At 39.5% G+C, this 13,539-nt stretch overlaps 1 long non-coding RNA gene across 1 annotated transcript in view; it reads right to left on the bottom strand.

The window, feature by feature from the left end:
• LOC137857856 (uncharacterized) overlaps positions 1-13,539 on the bottom strand; it is a 197,891-nt gene that overhangs the window by 39,404 nt on the left and 144,948 nt on the right. The gene's annotated exons all lie outside the window — the stretch shown is intronic.

Below are 13,539 nucleotides of genomic sequence, written 5' to 3' on the forward strand. Positions count from 1 at the left end.
ATGCTGTCAACTTGGGGGTGTTTTTGTTTTGTTTTGTTTTTTAAAAAAATCAAGAATTCAGCAAGTTAAATGCCCTGAGAGCCTTCTGGAGAAAAGTATTCGTAAAGATTTGCTCAACTCATTGCAGGATACTTGGATGCTGCATACAGGTTTCCTGCAGTGGTCTGAGTAAAATAAATAAATATATAAATAATGGGTAAGAAAGCCTACATCTGGTTGTCATGTTCCAACTGTACATTATGTTAAGAAACTAATTACCAAGGGAAATGTGTTCTAAGTTCTGCATATATTGTAAGCAGTGCACATCAGCTGAGATAGCATGCGTATATGATAGCTACCTCATGAGTGAGTGATTGTAGCTTCCCAAATTCTTTGTTAGAAGGCCACAATTCAGTGAACAAAATTGAGTACTTGCATCTTGCTTAAGGTATGGTACAAGCAGCATGGTAACCTACATTCATTTTTCATCCAGGCTGCTTTTTCCTTTATTCTTTGGATACAGTTTTTATTTTTCTGGTATCAGGACGTGAGGTGACCTCTCAAGCTCTCAGTCACGCACACATTTTTCACGCACAGTGTGAGTGGTTCACACATGTGGTTAGATAGCTTGGAGGATGTATACTGGAGAATACAATAGAGCTCAAGATTTTTTCAAGCGACTGGTCTTAATGTTCATAGATAACTCTACATGTTTTAAAACTTTAATTGTGGCACTGGTGTGGGACTTGGGGTTAAATCACAATGAATCACTTGCCATGACTAGTTAACACTGGAACTTGTTAACCCCGTTATCAAAACTGGCAACACCACCCTCCAGACATAGTTGCTTTCTTTTGAACTTTAAAATAATAATTTAAGATAATCACATGAAAGAAATGCATGAGATGAACAAAACGATTTCATCTGCACTAAAAAAAAAAAAAGGCAAGGTGTAATTAGGTATTATGCTATTGCCATTGTTTGTTACTGAGGTGGGATAGGTTACTTAATTAGGTATCAATAGGAATAATTAATACAGATGGGAAAAGAAAACAGTGAATAGAAATAAAAAGATCAAGGGAGGTGCTGTTGCTCTGCGGGACATAGGGGATATTTGTGCATTATAGAAATGTTAAAAGCTTTCAGGCAAATTCAAGATTTGCTCTTGGAGATGGGTTCTTTGCCCACACTGAAACCTGTGGCAAATGGGTAAGGACATTTAATTGGGAATATGATTTCATCCAGAAACAATTATATTTTATAAGAATGGCATGAAAATTTGTCAGATACCCACAAATCCTGTAACATACCTGTTTGTCTCCATGATCAAAAATTGTAGTTACCCTTATGAAGTCTTAACTTCATTTCTCTTGTACTAACAGCAGTGTTTGGTGGTTGGCGGCATTTAATTTGCTCAGTATTGTCAGCTACACATATTAAATGGTTTTTCTAAAAATAAGTCCCTATTTATGCTATGCAAAAAATGGTAGAGAGTACTGAAATGGAAGAAACGTTTTGAACACAGGCATTTGTCTATTTTGTATGCTGCATATTTCTGCTCTTGTAGGACTATATAAGCAACCCCCTTCACCAGTAGATTATTAGAAAAACAAACAAAAAGCCTGGGAAGAAATAGTATCCCAAAATTTGAAATTTGCACATTTCATGTCTGTTTCAAATGCATGGGCTTTGCAACACTTAAAATACCTTGTCTAACATGCCTCAGATTGTTCAAAATTTTTTTTAAAAAAAACAAAAACAAAAACTACATTTCTGAAAATAATCTCTTAGATGTGACAGTGAAAATACCTTCAGGTCAGCATAACTCTACCACTGGCAACTCCTGCAAGCTGAAGTCCCAGATGTAACTAAAGCACAAGTTAAAGAGGCTACTAAACAAAGCTGGGCAGGGGGTGGGGGTCCCAAACCTCTGGTATGGCAAAGAGATGGGATTAAGAGGGCTAATGCAGCCTGAACAAAGGACTAACGCATCAAAACGCTTCCTTCCCTACTTCCCTATACAGAGGGGAAGCACTAAAGGAGAAAAAATGATCATTACTATATCAATGATTCAAATATTCTGGAAATAACTTTGTAATGTAACGTCATTCAGTCACAGATATCGTTTCTTGTCTGTCCTTCTGCCTACTCAGGGTCGTCACAATTCTGCAGCAGTCTTTAAAGGCATCCTTAAAAAGGAAGAGCTAAATTAAATCTTGTTCTGGTTTTAAATAATCACTTGTCCCTACCCAACACTTACATCATTCAGATGCAGCTCAGGAAGTTTTTTGTGTGTTTTTTTTTTTTTTTTTTTTTTTACATAAGCATGTGTACTGAGAAATCTGCTGGGAGCTGAGTAGGATGTGAAATTCAGCAGCCATATCAATTTTTGGAAGGCACATATGCACATTCCCCTGCAGCAACCAGTGACTATGCTTTCTCAGTCAGAAATGAGTCAACCTAAAACATTTAGTAAGTGTATGACTCTTCCTTAATTCCTCAGCAATGCTGTTAACTAGTCAGAAACACGTTTGTGTTCGAACTGCTGCCTGACTGAGCTTTCTCATTTGATGGTCCAAAGGCCCACAGCTATTACTTAGCAATCCTGTGCATTAACTGAACGGTTGCTGCCAGAAATGAATAGAAACCTCAGTAATTCTGTGGTCAAATGTTGCATATCTATCTAGCCTAAGTAGAAATAGAGAGATTTAAACTCAGGTGGCTTTTTAATATATTATGTAATTTAATCTGAATCGTTGTAGACTGTAATGAAGGTATTAAACTAAAAGCACGGTTCTCTTTCTTAAATGGTAATGTTTGCCTGCACGATGGCTCTTTTCAGGACGATCATTGTTCTCTTGGTATCAGGCTCTGATATAAATGTGTGTAGCCCAAAGGCTATGGCTGTAAAAGACCATGGAGTTAACTTGAAATATCAACTTCTCTGAATGACACCTTTAGCCAGCCAGGTTTAAATCGCTGGGTTTAAAGGCCAAACAACAAAAGGTGGGACAGTCAAGTTATAAAGCTGGTTTGCTATGGGAGCAGAGCAGCTAAAGAATTAATTAGATCTACAAGTCCAATGATGACAAAACAAGCTGCAAATACATACAAAACCTGTTTCTACTTGCATGCTACTGTAAGAATGGATGAAGTCTATGAGAACTATCACAGTATACATTTTTTCCAGCCATCTGTATTAAGCTGTTTACACCCTAATGCCTACACAGCCCACGCTCCAGTGGTGCGCTGTGAACCCTCACTTTCCATAACACGGGCATTCTACCCCCACACCATAAACAAAACCCTGCCTTCTGGTGCTGTTCACATGGGTGCACATCTGAAGTAACCTCAGTGAAACGCCACTGTGGGTCGCTCAGCTGGCTGTAACACAGAAGCATCGCTCCTCACTAGAGCTTTCCTTCTCCTGGAGCTCATTTACACGGCCTCAGTGTGATGCATGGACAGACAATAGGAAGGGGGGGGGAGGGGGGAAGTACAAAAACAAGAACAATATTGTCTTGCTGTGATTTTCAAATGTCCCTGCTCTGTTCCAGGTGTTCCTTCCAGCCTCCCACCATAACTGTCTGTAGGCATTGCAGCAGGAGCGCTGCTTGCTAGAACAAAGCAGTGCAAGAAGCAGCTGGTGTTTCCAGTGGCCTGCCATTTTACAGCCAGATGGAGAGGGAATTTAGCAGAGGGTTTTCAACCTGAATGATGTAGGGGACAGCAGAACTACTCTAGTCAAGAGACATTACGTAAACGAGCCTTTTAAACACTGCCACAGTGTTCTTTCAATGCCAGAGTGTATTTGAAATGCTTGATGTGGCTAGGAATCTGGACCATACCATCTCCAGCAATGAAAACCAACAGTGGAAAAGTTCTGTATCAGATTGCCCCTGGCCACATGCATCCCTTGTGCTGATGGCTTTTACTAATTTGTCTCAAATAGTTCTTGCAGCAGTGTAACAGGAGGCCTATGTTCAAGAAGCATGGGCTGCATTCTAGGTGGCTCTTTTAATGTTTCAAGAGGAGGAATAGAAGTACTCCAAAGAGAACATTTTAGTATGAAAAACGGAAGGCTGGATTCTCTGCCTTGCTAGAGTCTCATCACAACAGATGTTCTTGCTCTTGGGTTCTCTTGAATAAACACTTCTGTTGACGTTATCCTATTAGCAGAGTGACAGCAAACAATCATGGTAAGGTTGAGCCTCTTTTCTGGTTGTGGTCCCTATATTATTTATTCTTCAGCTAAAATCCTGAGTCCATCTGTACTGATGAAAATTTTGCTACCATTTTCCAATGTGGCCAAGAATTCAAAATTTCACTATGAAATCCAGATTTAAAAAAGGAGCTGGAGTAGGTGGGCCAAGAGATTTACATAAATGCAGCTCACTGTGTGTATAATGGCAACTGTTATTTTTGTGACCACCAGCAGTACCAGCGTTTCCATGCTGCAAGGTGTCTAGACTTTGTGCTGCTGTAAGCAAGCTACAAGTGAGTGTATTACAATCAGGAAGGATTCCCTGCTTTCCCCTTTCACATAGCATTGCTTCTGTATCATGACAGCTTTTTTGGCTTCCTCAGAAGTGGCAGTACTAGCAGACACCGAATCCTAGGTGCCAGGTCACACTTCAATTCATCTGCTAACAGTCTTCCTTGCATGGGCTTCTGGCTCCCAAATAGAAATGCAATTCATGTGCCTCCAGAGCATCCTCCCAAGATGCTGCAGAGTGTGAGGTGTGTGTGTCAGGATCCCAAACTGCATGAACATTTCAAGAAATATTCCTTGTGTCTTGGCCAAGAACTCAAAGCACCCTTTGTTAATGATGTTTCCTGCCACTTCAATCCACTGGCGTGTGCAGGTTCAGGCTAAAGGAACAATGACAGATCATCCTGTGGGGTGTGTCTGGGGTGTTCTCCTGGGAAAAAGCAAACCTTCCAGCACTCTACTTTTTTTTTTTTTTTCTTTTCTTTCATTTTTAATGGAACAGTCTGTTACACCATCATAAAGGGATTTTTCACAAAGATTTATAAATAGAAAAATCTCCTGCTCTGAGAGAGGGAACAACGAGATCCTGTGTGTTTCATGGTACAGCACTAAACTGCTCAATGCTTTTTCATTACATTGTTGTTGGGCACTCGTCAAAATAGCAAATTATTGTGTGGCTACAACGAGCCTGTCATGATGACTCATGCTTTAATTAGAGGATGCCATAATGTGCCAAGCTGCCATGTATCAATGAACAACATTCAGCTTCTTCATCAAATGAACATACTCTCCCTGGTAAAATAATACCGTTAATGGGGTCACTACTCTGACTGGAGTTCAAGGAGGTGACACACATGGAGGAAATCAACACAGAAAGAAACCTGCTTTGTACTTTTTCTGTAAGTTCCAAGTGCTAAAGTTATCTGCTGAACTTTACAGGGAACTGATTTTAGCAAGGAACTATGAAGTCCTTATTAACAACCTTATTTTCAAATAGGGGAGGGTGAATAAATGGAGGTATAATGGCTCAGCAACTGGAGAAGACAGAAAAACTGAGTCAAGAAACAGGCTTGAAGCCAGACCACGTAAAGAAACATGGACACTTGTTAATACTCAGATGTGTATAAGCCTTTAAATGTAAGTACTAGTCTGTCAGCAAGTCTCCCCTGCCTAGGAGAGCGGAGCCAATTTTATTAGCAGTTAAGACAGGAACTGAAATGGGGCATCCAAGAGGTTGATTCTGAGGGGGAGGGAAAAGTGGGCTTCCTTTTGCAGCTGGAATAAATTAAATGCAAAGAAAGCATTTGGAGCATTTGCTTCACTTCCAGTGCAAGGGTAAACTCTGCTTCAGACGTCCATCCAGCGTAACCCCACACCTCCCTGTGCAAAGAGCAGCCCCCCTTCTCCTGGATACACCACCGCTCACCAGTGATTTACTCATGCATCTCTTGTTTCCAGGGACCTGACTCATTCCTGGGCACAAAGACAGTCACAGGAATAAGCACTTTTGTGAAAGAGCTTAGTGTGTATGATGAGGATGGGGCAAATGCTGAGCTAGGTACTCTCAGTTTCATTTGTGGAAAGAACAATTACAACTTCCTAGAAGTTTATTGTGGTGAGTTTCTTAACTCCAAAATAAATGCCAGTTATTTGTGCACAAATGCACAAAATTCTCAGTCATTCAGAAGCTTTATAATTAAGCCTGTATCCTGGAAAAAGGTTGACATTATTTAGCACAGGAAAAGCAAATGCTACAGGATCAATGTCTTCAAAGAAAACATTCTGTTTTACTTTTTAGAGTGCTGAAGTGGTCCCAGCATTTATCTGGCAGGACCAATCCAAAGGCAAGGCCAATCCAAAGAAGTAGACAGGAGTTTTTCTGTTGATTTTAATGCCTTTGATCAGACCATCGTGATTTGCCAGTGAAATGTCAAACACCTAACATAAATGAAGACAGGCCTACCAGAAGTCTGTTCTCAAAACTAGCGATACAGATACAACCAGCCATGGCATGCTCATGCTAGCTGCAATGCAGAGAGCAGACTTCTGTCAGGTGAAGTGGAATCAGCGTGCTTTATGTCTCTGCATTTGGACAGAAAAAGAGACAGATTTTGTTGAAATGCAGATGCCACCTTGGATACTGTTCACAGGACTCGCCTCCATAGGGTTTGCCTCTCCATATGGACAATGGCTAGCCGTGCCGATCAGTGCACCAGTTGCTCAGACATCTCCAAACAGCAGAAATATTTGCTCCATCTATGCAGTTTCCAGCTTCGCCTCTCTCACACTCCTCCTTTCCTGCGCAGTTTCTGGCTGCCTACTGCTCTTTGCTACTGTTAACTGCAGCAGCATCAGTACGCTGACAAATGGAGCCCTCCTTTCCTTTTCTTAAGAGGAAAAAACTCACCAGGCTTAGGTTCTCCTCTCTGATCGTTTTTGTCTTCCCTTATTTCCTTTAACACTTGTGCAGAAAGACTTGCTTCCATTTGAGAGCACGTTGGCATCCACCGAGGGGGTGGATGTTTTCCGAGGATGGCAGTGCACAGCCTAAATGCTTGCATCAATCCTTTCTTCTGCTTCTTAGCTGGGGGGCATTTTGGAGAACAACTTGCCATCAGAGCAGCCTCTTCTTTTTGGAAAAGCACAATTCAGAAAAGCCAGATACTAAAGACGTATGTATATTCATTACAACTCTATCCTCCTGCAGCATTAGCTGAAGAGATGAAAACTTTTGTGCCATTGAAATCAACGGCAAAACCTGCTTGCCTTTCCGAGATGGGATTACACCATAAACTGACACCAACGCTTATATTCTAAAGTCTATTGATTCAGGCAATCCCAAGGATCACATAAAATGACTGCAGGTGATAAAACTGTCCATCTCCAACCCTGAATATTCTTTAATGTTGAATACTGTGAAGTAGGCAATGAACAGAGCTAGCAGAAAAACTAAGCCCTTGAAAAATACCATGCTTTCACAGTTTTCTTTTGAAGACTCTCAACTGATTTCTTCATCAAGATGTATTCATTTGTTTCTGTTGCTTCTTTCAAACATCACATGTACTATTAAAAATGACAGTGAAATGAATTAGAACATTTTGAATCCCCATTTTTGACAACTGAAATGATTCCTTTGGCTTTCTTTCCAGATTTTTTACCCTATTTTTCTAAGATAGGATGTTTAAAAAAAAATATCTATGTTGACAGTTTTTAAACTAAAAAAGCTTTAAATCATATAAGATTTTCTATATGCATGATTAAGTGTGCTTTGGGGAATATTTTAAAATAATAATAACAGAAGTGTTCACTATTTTTGATATCATCAAAGGCAACAAGTTTTCTGCTTCTTGAGATTCTCAATCTTCCGTCTTGTTCTGCAAGACTGAGTTGCCAGTTCCAACACTCAGGTCACGCATGCTCAGTTTACTCAGTCCTCCCTCTTGATGCACAGGGAACAAAGAATTTCTGAACCTGATTCCTCTTGGAGCAGTGAATCGCAGGAAAACTGCTGATGTTAAACTTTGTTTAAGTATTTGTTACAAGTATCAGAATGGGCCTAAATGTTTAGCAACATGATCAAAAGTTCATAAGTATTTCAATTTTGAATGTGATCTTTTTCTATTTATGTCCCCCTGATCTTTGGCAAAATAATGAGGACTAAATTAATAAAAAGCTTGGAGAAGAATTTCCTACTACAGGGAAATGGGAACTAGATGAGGCATAGAGCATTTTGGAAAAAGAGGAAATTTATGTGACACAGACACCCGCTTTGCCCCCCACAACATGCCTAGTCATAGTAAGTTTTCAGGCTGATAACCTGCCTGTGGTGTGGGAAAGCAATTCCAGAACTTGCATCATTGTAGAGATTTCCTGCAAAAATGCTAGAACTTGTGAGAAAGTCCTACTGTATTTAAGATCATGTTCCTTGAAAGTAAGTTTTAGTAGAGAAACCTGGGCTCTTTTTTACACTGTCTGACCTTCTCTGTACCCCACATGGGCTCAAGAGAGAATCCTGCTCTCTCTTTCCCTCACTAGTCATATTTTCCCATTTCCTTCAGGCTGTATAACTGGTCACCCAACCTTTTAGTGAAGCCAGATTAATGAGGATCATTTTGAAGTCTATTAAAAGTGCTGCAGAGTATAGGGCAGCTTTTGAAAGACAAGTAATCGATTTATGAAGCCTTTTGGAAAACACTAGTCAAGGTACAAGACACGAGTGAAGGAAAGATGCCCGTGTAGACTGGGACAGCAATGTGCTGCATGAAGTCCTTAGGTGTAATGTTAACCAGATGCAAAAGTACCTCTCAGTGATTTATGATGTGCACTGATGATGAAGCATGCACCATTCAGAGGGTGATTAATATGCTTGTCATAAATGGAAAGAAGGTGGCAGCTTGCCAAGAAAACTTGTCTGTGCGAGCAGACCAGCTCAATTGGCCGAGAGTGACGCAGTAATGTGAGACTGATTGAACTCACGGATTCATTGGAGATTTTTATTAAAGATAAGCACCTCCAGGGAAAGGTGTTTCCATGAGCCATGGGGCCTCGCAGCAAATGGAAATGTAGAAGAGAAAAAAGATGTGACTGACAGAATGGATTTTTAGAGACTACTCCTTTCCCAGCCATTCAGTTTGGGGATCCATAGTTATTTTAGATCTTTGATTATTACATTATTATTTATAATAGAAAGTCCAAAAACCCTGTCGTTCCGTAGGCCACAAAAGGTAGACACTGTAATGATTCTGATGCATTCAACCCTTCAGAAAACACTGAAAAAGAAAGGAATACATACCAAGATATAGGTGTGAATGAATTGGCAGTCCCAGACCAACTTTGAATGGATGTATACATCACTCCAAAATAAATAAATGCATAAAACAAAACAAAACCAAACTAAAATTAAACCACCAGCATTCTACACAAAGGAAATCATTAACTGCTCTAGCTGCTACTCCTGACTCCAGTTTGGGAAGCTGAATCTGCAAGAGAGAAGCTGAAGACTGAAGGTACACAAAACCTGATCAAATCTAATCCTAAAGGTGACTTTTTGCATTGGACCTGAAGATGGTGGGGAAGTGGGGTGGAAGAAGCATTGTCCTGAGCATAGTACTGCTGACTGTCCAGTCCCTTTCATTGGCCAATACAGAAAGACAGACATAATAGATACAGCCTCCAGTTCTGTACAGCTTGCACCTTCCTTACCAAAAGAGTTAGAAGTCTATTGTGATAAGGGGAAAAAATTAATCTGTGTAGAAAACACATGCCATGATTCAGATCAGTGCAAGTGAATTTAGATATATATTTTTATTTTTTTTTTCTGGAAATAACCCTGGTTATTTTATTGGAGTTTTTATATAAAGCAAGACCTACAGTTTGGAACTGAAGGAAAATATTAAGTGAGAGAGAACATGAAAACAAACAGCTAAATTTAACAAGTTATGTGTTGCAGAAATTAATTACCTAGCTGCAGCCCCCAGGGTGTGATCTCAGGACATCTGGCAAACAGCAACAGAACTGTGCTCATATTCTTTCATATTTATACACAACTCAGTCTTGATCTTTGCTTGGCTGTAGCGTAATGCACATTTTTCATTAGTAAAGCAGGATTAGTATCTAAGAAATACGCATTCCTCTGCAGGGCTTTAGAACAACCAAATGGTGAGAGGACTTTTGAGGAACTAGCATCACTTCTGCAAGGAGACTGTAGAGGATGTGAAACTGTCTGGGGGGCTTAGCTAAAGATGGCCTGCTGGTAAAATGTAACATGCACTTTAAAGTTAGTTCCATGCAGAAAGCCAAATCCTGAATTCCTTTCTTGGTACTCCACAGAAACATGCCTCCTGATGACTTATGGAGGGGTATAGCCCAAGCAGAGACTTTGATATTTGTCTTTTCTCCTTTAAATTGTTATTTTCTAATGTATTGAGAAGTATCTGTAGCACTAAAACAAAATAGCTAGCACTGTCTCATAAGATCTTTCTATCCACACTCCAGTATTGGCTTTGACAAACAGAGTGGGATCCATTGCTCATACACCATAGCATACAGAGGCAGCATTAATGGTAAAACTGATCACTTCTACAGCTGTGAAAAAATAGGGCATTTAAAAACTGCTCATTGGATGGTGGAAGCAGACAGAAAGTCTTTATCACAGGAGTAGCCAGGAAGTTCCTCAGCTACAGAACATGAGTTGTAAAAATCAGATGTGATGCAGCAAAAGTCCATGGTGATGGGCCCATATGTGTCTGCTGCTGAGGTGAGGACTGCTGGGCTGAAAACCAAATGGCAGAGAAGTGTGTTATGGCTTTCAGAATTAACATGCCAACTTAAGAGATGGATAAGCAAATCTTGGGCCTGCAAAGGGCAGAAGGTTTATATATATATAAAGAAAGATGTAAAATAAGGGTCCAGAAGCACAACGCTCATTTCAACTTGCACCTGTAGAGCCTCCTCCTGCCAGAGCTATGCCACTGTAATATAGCTGTCAAAGCTAAAATCACCCCATGGCATTATGCAGCACACTTGGAGCTGCAGCTTCCTCCAGTGGCATCAAGTAGTTAATCCATCAGACGCGTGATGACTTATTTATAACAAACAATAAGAAAAAAATAGACATGAAATATTTACACTGAAATGACAGATTATAAAATGAAATGAAATGAAATGAAATGCATATGAAGTCTAAACTTGAAGGTGTTCCCTCTGACATTTAGAAAAGGGATCTGAATTGAGAAGTTGATATTTTAGTTACATTTAGAGATCACAGATGTTTTGAAATGGATTGGTAGAGTGCTTTGGCATAAAGCTAGCTATGTGATACCCTGATTTTCCCTGCATCCCGTGGAACACAGTGTAATCACCATTGAGCTCATTAGCAGTGCCCTAAAATAAAGCACAGGTTTTCCTGTCATCTTGAATTATGTACTGCTCTAATGTTTTGGAGGGAGGAGAAACATCTTAGGTACTCAACACAGCAACAGGAATAGCCTCTCTGTGCTCACATTACGTCAACAGTTTTTACAGTCTTTGGTTTTCCTTTTTATCTTGTGGTAAGAAGAAGGACACTTAGACTTTTATGCTTTCAGATGCATGGGCATATTGTCCTAAGAAGGTATCTAGTATTTATCTTTTAAAATATTTATTGTATAAAACAGGTGAGACCTTTGTGATTTATACAAAGCAGAGGATCTGTTTCTCAGAAGTATTATCAAGGACACCTTTCACTCTTACTGAGACCTGAGATCAACAAAAGCAAAAACATCAATAGCGGGTTGTTTCAGTTTAGCTTTCTAATGAAATGAGACTTGCACAATTCACTATGTCAGTTTCCCTTTGTCAACACTTTGAACCTATTTCAGTCAAATAGGCCAGAAACATTGAAGCCCCAGAGTTAAGAGTTCCCTACAAGTTCCGGAAAAATATTTTACCCAAAGCATTTTTGTATAGAAAAATAAATGAAACACAATAAGGGAGAGGAAAGGGCATGCCGGTGTCATGACAGGAACTAAGGATGCTGACAGGAAAGCATTAGGGAACATGCAGGGGAGGACTGGAGTTCACATATGTCCTGAATAGGTCTTGCTGTGAGGAGGAAGTAGGAGAAAGCTAGGATTGCTGAAGACAGGTAAATGGAACCTCAGAAAATTGGACACATTCACTCTGATGTTCATATTTGATTTTATATTATAAATAAAATTATGAGAGTCCTTTGACGAAAATACTAGTTATTTGAGGATATGCTGGCATTGCTATCTTGGATTAGTGTGATTTAATGCAGATGTGAATATAAGACATAAGAACCCCATCAGATTCCTTAATTTACCTATTTTGGATCCAGATTAGAGATGACTATATGGGGCTGATTCCACAGAAACTAAAGAGATGAAATATGATCACGTTCAGTCTTGAACTCCTGTGATGGTTGTCAGCTTGTGACAAAATGAAGCAAGAAGGAAATACAGGACAAATGGAAGTTGCTCTCTGTGAAAAACCTGGTTCCTGAGAAAGCAAGAGAATCACTGGTACCTTTCCACAAGACTCCACTGACCCCAAATATAAACTAAAAACATATGCTTCCTCCTTATTATTATTATTATTGCTACAGTTATGCACTGTTTCAATATCCTTTTACATAGAAGAGCGATGACATAGCAGCTGAAAATACACACGTGCCCTTAGATCACTGGAACTTGTTCTGGCACAGCCTAGTGGTAATGATGAAATGTGTTGCCTGTCTGTATCACCAGCAAATTATGCTTTGTGGATGTAGTTTACTAATTACAGTTTTACATATGAGTTTCTCCATGGAGAAATATCTTTACATGTAATAGAAATTCCATACATTTTTCTCATGCAGCATTTCATATACATTGATTTAATTAAGTCTATGGATAAATCAATATTTGTCCCAAAGAATTGTTCACCATCCTTCACATGCAAGAAATTGAGGCATGGAAAAACTGACTGGCAAATTCAGGCAGCGAGATCAGTCCCAGACCCAGCACTATAGTCCATGAGTCAGCCCACAAACTCAGATGTCAGTTCCCCGTTATACTAAACACAACTCTTTTACAAATATCTACTAAGAGCTGTTTTTTTTATTTATTTATTTAATTTTGTCTGTCATTCCACCAGGAATAGTTTCCTGATCAAACGATGTATGTGAATTTCCTTTTGGTATCTGTTTAAATGTCTAGCCTATTGAATGACTGTCTATAATAGATTTGAGCCCTGTTCACATTTGTGTACCTCGTGATCTGAATCAACGGCAATTCCTCCCCAATTGTCTTATTCTCGTATTCTCTTAATACGAGAATTCTCGTATTCTCTTAATACGTTTTAAAATAATGCTAAGAGACATGTCAACAGAAAAGAGAGGACTACTGCAGCCTTAGAAAAGATGGTTCTGATTTTCTAGTTCCAGCAATAAAAGGCCCCATAATCCATTCTTCAGTTTGTACATTTGCCCTAAGGTTTTAAAATAGTGAAAACAGACCTGACTATAACTCCTGTGTAAAAGCTTTGCCTATGCTGTTAAACAGTCCAATGGTGGACAAGACGGAACAATA

Source organism: Anas acuta, chromosome 5 (genome assembly GCF_963932015.1).
Source record: "Anas acuta chromosome 5, bAnaAcu1.1, whole genome shotgun sequence".
NCBI lineage: Eukaryota > Metazoa > Chordata > Aves > Anseriformes > Anatidae > Anas > Anas acuta.